Consider the following 7,863-nt stretch of genomic DNA (forward strand, 5'->3'; position numbering starts at 1 on the left):
TCTCACGCTCTATGTCTCTATATCTTTTTCTCTCTACTTCTCTATTTCTCACTCTCTCTTTTGCTCTTTACATTTCTTTATTTCTCACTCTCTCTTTCTCTCTTTCTCACTCTCTCTCTACTTCTCTATTTCTCACTCTCTTTTGCTCTCTACTTCTCTATTTCTCACTTTCTTTCTCACTCTACTTCTGAATTTCTCACTCTCTTTCTCACTCTCTCTCTACGTCTCTATTTCTCACTCTCTCTTTTACTCTCTACTTCTCTATTTCTCACTCTTTCTTTCTCTCTTTCTCACTCTCTCTCTCTACGTCTCAATTTCTCTTTCTCGCTACTTTTCTATTTCTCTATTCTCTCTTACTCTTTCTTTATTTCTCGCTCTTCTCTCTACTTCTCTTTCACTCTACTTTTCTATGTCTTGCTTTCTCTTTCTATCTATCTCTCTACTACTTCCTCTTTCTTTCTCTACTTCTTTATTTCTCGATGTCCCTTTTTCTCTAATTCTCTTTTTCTGGCTCAATATTTCTCTCAACTTGTCACTCTTTTTCTCACATTCTCGCGTGTTCTTTCTCTTTTTCTCGCGATTTTCTCCCTACTTCTTTATTTCTTGCTCTCCCTTTTTCTGTACTTCTACATTTAACACTCTCTCTTTTTCTCTACTTCAACCATTTTAGAAATGATAGCAACAACCTAGCAACCAGTTATCAACACCTTAGCAACCACCTGGTAAACATTAGCAACTGCCTAGCAACCACTTTAGAAATGATCACAACCGCTCAGCAACCATCTGGAATATGTTAGCAACTGCCTAGCAACCAGTTAGCAACACCTTAGCAACCACCTGGAAAATGTTAGCAACTGCCTAGAAACCACTTAGCAACCACTTTAGAAATGATCACAACTGCCTAGCAACCACTTAGCAACCATGTGGAATACGTTAGCAACTGCCTAGCAACCAGTTAGCAACACCTTAGCAACCACCTGGAAAACGTTAGCAACTGCCTAGCAACTGCTTAGCAACCACTTTAGAAATATTAGCAACTGCCTAGCAACCAGTTAGATACACCTTAGCAACCACCTGGAAAACATTAGCAAGTGCCTAGCAACCACTTAGCAACCATGTGGAATACGTTAGCAACTGCCTAGTAACCATTTAGCAACCACCTCGGATACCATAGCAACACCTTAGCAACCGCCTAGCAACCACCTAGCAACACCTTAGCAACCACCACGGATACCATAGCAACCACCTAGCAACCACCTAGCAACACCTTAGCAGCCACCCCGGATACCATAGCAACACCTTAGCAACCATCTAGCAACACCTTAGCAACCACCTAGCAACCACCTAGCAACTCCTTAGCAACCAACCCGGATACCATAGCAACCGCCTAGCAACACCTTAGCAAGCATCCCGGATACCATAGCAACACTTTAGCAACCACCTAGCAACACCTTAGCAACCACCTAGCAACACCTTAGCAACCACCCCGGATACCATAGCAACCGCTTAGCAACCGCCTAGCAACACCCTAGCAACCACCTAGCAACACCTTGGCAACCACCCTGGATACCATAACAACACCTTAGCAACCGCCTAGCAACCACCTAGCAACACCTTAGCAACCACCCAGGATACCATAACAACACCTTAGCAACCACCTAGCAACACCTTAGCAACCACCCCGGATACCATAGCAACACCTTAGCAACCATCTAGCAACACCTTAGCAACCACCCCAGATACCATAGCAACACCCTAACAACCACCTAGCAACACCTTAGCAACCACCCCAGATACCATAGCAACACCTTAGCAACCGCATAGCAACACCTTAGCAACCACCTAGCAACACCTTGGCAACACCCCGGATACCATAGCAACACCTTAGCAACCACCTAGCAACCACCTAGCAACACCTTACCAACCACCCTGGATACCATAGCAACACCTTAGCAACCACCTAGCAACACCTTAGCAACCAACCCGGATACCATATCAACACCTTAGCAACCACTTGGAAACCATGTGGAATATGTTAGCAACTGCATAGCAACCAGTTAGCAACCACTTAGCAACCACCTGGAAAATATTAGAAACTGCCTAGCAACCACTTAACAACCATGTGGAATACATTAGCAATTGCCTAGCAACCAGTTAGCAACAGCTTAGCAAACACCTGGAATATGTAAGAATCTGCTTAGCAACCAATTAGCAAACACTAAGCAACGATGTGGAATACATTAGCAACTGCCTAGTAACTACCTAGCAACCACTTAGCAACACTTTACTTTATATAGGTATATATAAAGTAAAGTGTTTATATTACTTTATAAGACAATTATTAGCTTTTCACCATGTTAGCCAAAACTTTTTGGACTTTAACATTTAGCTGAAAGTCAACAGCAAAGCAACCACTCTTCACACGCTTTAGACAGAAATATCTTAGCAACCATTTTAACTTTTTCAACGTTATTAACGTACTTTTCCAAGCCAACTTAAAGTTCGTTATCGAACTTTCCTTTTCTAGTTAAGTTGGCTTGGAAAAGCCAACTTACTGTTCTTCGTAATCTTCTTCTTATTATTATTATTCTTCCTCACTTTTGTTAAACGCTACTCCTCCTAGGGCTTTTAACGTAGAATCACAAAACTTTCAGGGATCGTGGGACCTATAGTGAATTACGTTGCTTGTGCTTTTTGGAGCGATATATCGTACGGTTTTCGTAAAAACTTCGTAAACGTACGCCCTTTTTTCCATAGACAATGAACAAGAAGAATTTTGAATGGCTGTGAACGTCACAATTTTTGAGATACGAAGACGAAATTCGGATGGTCTATAGAACTTAGTGAGTTCTTTCCGAAAATATGCTTTACGAAACGATATGTCGTACGGTTTTCGTACAATTATCGTACGAAGTTTCCCCATAGGAATGAATGGGGGGCCCAGAGTTCCATCTCGCACACGAGCAGCTCTGCGCACGGAACCCCTTCTCTCCCCTGCTCCTCCAGTACTGTGAGTGTATGGAGGAGCTGCTGTATGGAGCAGCTATCAGTCAAAAGTTTGGATACCCCGGCACCCCAGCCAGGGTTTAGCAACCACCTATTAACTGCTTAGCAACCACCTTAGCAACCACCTGGAAAACGTTAGCAACTGCCTAGCAACCACTTAGCAACACCTTAGCAACCACCTGGAAAATGTTAGCAACTGCCTAGCAACCACTTAGCAACACCTTAGCAACCACCTGGAAAACGTTAACAACTGCCTAGCAACCACTTAGCAACACCTTAGCAACCACCTGGAAAACGTTAGCAACTGCCTAGCAACCACTTAGTAACCACTTTAGAAATTATAGCAACTGCCTAGCAACCACTTAGCAACCACCTGGAAAACATTAGCAACTGCCTAGCAACCACTTAGCAACTGCCTAGCAACCACTTGTAAAACGTTAGCAACTGCCTAGCAACCACTTAGCAACTGCCTAGCAACCACCTGGAATACGTTAGCAACTGCCTAGCAACCACTTAGCAACCACCTGGAAAACGTTAGCAACTGCCTAGCAACCACTTAGCAACTGCCTAGCAACCACCTGGAATACGTTAGCAACTGCCTAGCAACCACTTAGCAACCACCTGGAAAACGTTAGCAACTACTTAGCAACAACTTAGCAACTGCCTAGCAACCACCTGGAAAATGTTAGCAACTGCCTAGCAACCACTTAGCAACCACCTGGAAAACGTTAGCAACTGCCTAGCAACCACTTAGCAACTGCCTAGCAACCACCTGGAAAACGTTAGCAACTGCCTAGCAACCACTTAGCAATCACCTGGAAAATGTTAGCAACTGCCTAGCAACCACTTAGCAACTGCCTAGCAACCACTTGGAAAACGTTAGCAACTGCCTAGCAACCACTTAGCAACTGCCTAGCAACCACCTGGAATACGTTAGCAACTGCCTAGCAACCACTTAGCAACCACCTGGAAAACGTTAGCAACTGCCTAGCAATCACTGAGCAACCACCTGGAAAAAGTTAGCAACTGCCTAGCAACCACTTAGCAACTGCCTAGCAACCACCTGGAATACGTTAGCAACTGCCTAGCAACCACTTAGCAACCACCTGGAAAACGTTAGCAACTGCCTAGCAACAACTTAGCAACTGCCTAGCAACCACCTGGAAAACGTTAGCAACTGCCTAGCAACCACTTAGCAACCACCTGGAAAACGTTAGCAACTGCCTAGCAACCACTTAGCAACTGCCTAGCAACCTCTTGGAAAACGTTAGCAACTGCCTAGCAACCACTTAGCAACTGCCTAGCAACCACCTGGAAAACGTTAGCAACTGCCTAGCAACCACTTAGCAACCACCTGGAAAACGTTAGCAACTGCCTAGCAACCACTTAGCAGCTGCCTAGCAACCACCTGGAATATGTTAGCAACTACCTAGCAACCACTTTGCAACCACCTGGAAAATGTTAGCAACTGCCTAGCAACCACTTAGCAACTGCCTAGCAACCACTTGGAAAACGTTAGCAACTGCCTATCAACCACTTAGCAACTGCCTAGCAACCACCTGGAAAACGTTAGCAACTGCCTAGCAACCACTTAGCAACCACTTTAGAAATGAAAGCAACTGCCTAATAACCACTTAGCAACACCTTAACAACCATTGGGTAAACGTTAGCAACTGCCTAGCAACCACTTTAGAAATGATAGCAACTGCCTAGCAACCACTTAGCAACACCTTAACAACCACTAGGAAAACGATAGCAACTGCCTAGCAACCACTTAGCAACCACTTTAGAAATGATAGCAACTGCCTAGCAACCACTTAGCAACACCTTAACAACCACTAGGAAAACGATAGCAACTGCCTAGCAACCACTTAGCAACCACTTTAGAAATGACAGCAACAACCTAGCAACACCCTAGCAACCACCTAGCAACACCTTAGCAACCATCTGTTATATGTTAGCAATTGCCTAGCAACCAATTAGCAACAGCTTAGCAACCACCTGGAAAACATTAGCAATTGCCTAGCAACAGCTTAGCAACCTTTTCAGAAATGATAGCAACCGCCTAGCAACACATTAGCAATCAAAAGTTTAACCAAAAGTTTTACAATTTCAGCATTTAAACAAGCGTTTTTAGATTTCAGCGTTTAATCAAGCGTTTTTAGACTTCAGCGTTTAATCAAACGTTTTTAGATTTCAGCGTTTAATCAAACATTTTTAGATTTCAGCGTTTAACCAAATGTTTTTAGATTTCAGCGTTTAACCAAATGTTTTTAGATTTCAGCGTTTAACCAAACGTTTTTAGATTTCAGCGTTTTCGGCATTTAGCGTTTAGCCAAAAGTTAACAGCATATCAATGACTCTTCACACTCTTCAGACGGAAAAAGCTTAGCAACCATTTTAACTTTTTAACGTTATTAGTGTTCTTTTCCAAGCCAACTTAAAGTTCGTTCACGAACTTTACCTTTTCTAGTTATTATTATTATTCTTCCTCACTTTTGTTAAACGCTACTCCTCCTAGGGCTTTTAACGTAGAATCACGAAACTTTCAGGGATCGTGGGACCTATAGTGAATTACGTTGCTTGTGCTTTTTGGAGCGATATATCGTACGGTTTTCGTAAAAACTTCGTAAACGTACGCCCTTTTTTCCATAGACAATGAACTAGAAGATTTTTGAACGGCTATGAACGTCACAATTTTTGAGATATGAAGACGAAATTCGGATGGTCTATAGAACTTAGTGAGTTCTTTCCGAAAATATGCTTTACGAAACGATACGTCGTACGGATTTCGTACAAATGTCGTACGAAGTTTTCCCATAGAAATGAATGGGGGGCCCAGAGTTCCATCTCACACACGAGCAGCTCTGCGCACGGAACCCCTTCTCTCCCCTGCTCCTCCAGTACTGTGAGTGTATGGAGGAGCTGCTGTATGGAGCAGCTATCAGTCAAAAGTTTGGACACCCCGGCACCCCAGCCAGGTTTTAGCAACCACCTATTAACTGCTTAGCAACCACCTTAGCAACCACCTGGAAAACGTTAGCAACTGCCTAGCAACCACTTAGCAACACCTTAGCAACCACCTGGAAAACGTTAGCAACTGCCTAGCAACCACTTAGCAACAACTTAGCAACCACTTTAGAAATTATAGCAACTGCCTAGCAACCAGTTAGCAACCACTTAGCAACCACCTGGAAAACGTTAGCAACTGCCTAGCAACCACTTAGCAACAGCTTAACAACCACTAGGAAAACGTTAGCAACCACTTAGCAACCACCTTAGAAACGATAGCAACTGCCTAGCAACCACTTTAGAAATGATAGCAACAGCCTAGCAACCACTTACCAACACCTTAGCAACCATTAGGAAAACGTTAGCAACTGCCTAGCAACCACTTAGCAACCACTTTAGAAATGATAGCAACTGCCTAACAACCACCTTGCAACACCTTAGCAACCACCCCAGATACCATAGCAACACCTTAGCAACCACCTAGCAACCACCTAGCAACACCTTAGCAACCACCCCGGTTACCATAGCAACACCTTAGCAACCACCTAGCAATACCTTAGCAACCCCCTTGCAACCACTTAGCAACCACCTAGCAACCACCTAGCAACACCTTAGCAACCACCCCAGATACCATAGCAACACCTTAGCAACCACCTAGCAACCACCTAGCAACACCTTAGCAACCACCCCGGATACTATAGCAACACCGTAGCAACCACCCCAGATACCATAGCAACACCTTAGCAACCGCATAGCAACACCTTAGCAACCACCTAGCAACATCTTAGCAACCACCCCGGATACCATAGCAACACCTTAGCAACCACCTAGAAACACCTTAGCAACCACCCCAGATACCATAGCAACACCTTAGCAACCACCTAGCAACATCTTAGCAACCACCCCGGATACCATAGCAACACCTTAGCAACCACCTAGCAACCACCTAGAAACACCTTAGCAACCACCCCAGATACCATAGAAACACCTTAGCAACCACCTAGCAACATCTTAGCAACCACCCCGGATACCATAGCAACACCTTAGCAACCACCTAGCAACCACCTAGAAACACCTTAGCAACCACCCCAGATACCATAGAAACACCTTAGCAACCACCTAGCAACATCTTAGCAACCACCCTGGATACCATAGCAACACCTTAGCAACCACCTAGCAACCACTTAGAAACACCTTAGCAACCACCCCAGATACCATAGCAACACCTTAGCAACCACCTAGCAACCACTTAGAAACACCTTAGCAACCACCCCAGATACCATAGCAACACCTTAGCAACCACCTAGCAACACCCTAGCAACCACCTAGCGACACCTTAGCAACCACCCCGGATACCATAGCAACACCCTAGCAACCACGTAGCAACATCTTAACAACCACCCCAGATACCATAGCAACACCTTAGCAACAACCTAGCAACACCCTAGCAACCACCTAGCAACACCTTAGCAACTACCTGGTATATGTAAGCAATTGCCTAGCAACCAGTTAGCAATAGCTTAGCAACCACCTGGAAAACATTAGCAACTGCCTAGCAACAGCTTAGCAAACTTTTCAGAAATGATAGCAACTGCCTGGCAACACATTAGCAATCAAAAGTTTAACCAAAAGTTTTACGATTTCAGCATTTAAACAAGCGTTTTTAGATTTCAGCGTTTAACCAAACGTTTTTAGATTTCAGCGTTTAACCAAATGTTTTTAGATTTCAGCGTTTAACCAAACGTTTTTAGATTTCAGCGTTTAACCAAACGTTTTTAGATTTCAGCGTTTAACCAAACGTTTTTAGATTTCAGCGTTTAACCAAATGTTTTTAGATTTCAGCGT

The 7,863-nt window shown here is 43.8% G+C and overlaps 1 long non-coding RNA gene across 2 annotated transcripts; it reads right to left on the bottom strand.

Annotated features, from left to right (window-relative positions):
* Nucleotides 1-1,778: 1,778 nt before the first annotated feature.
* On the bottom strand, nt 1,779-7,315 carry LOC125788926 (uncharacterized). 2 transcript variants are annotated; one of them, XR_007429889.1, is made up of 3 exons: nt 7,213-7,315; nt 6,888-6,974; nt 1,779-1,830 (listed from the first exon to the last, which is right to left on the bottom strand). It is a non-coding gene; the product is annotated as an uncharacterized LOC125788926 (long non-coding RNA). The 2 variants fall into 2 exon arrangements; XR_007429888.1 differs by lacking the exon at nt 1,779-1,830 and adding an exon at nt 6,620-6,683 and having other exon boundaries at nt 6,846-6,974.
* Between the last annotated feature and the right edge of the window lie 548 nt (nt 7,316-7,863).

The sequence above is a fragment of the Astyanax mexicanus genome, unplaced genomic scaffold (assembly GCF_023375975.1).
Source record: "Astyanax mexicanus isolate ESR-SI-001 unplaced genomic scaffold, AstMex3_surface scaffold_31, whole genome shotgun sequence".
NCBI lineage: Eukaryota > Metazoa > Chordata > Actinopteri > Characiformes > Acestrorhamphidae > Astyanax > Astyanax mexicanus.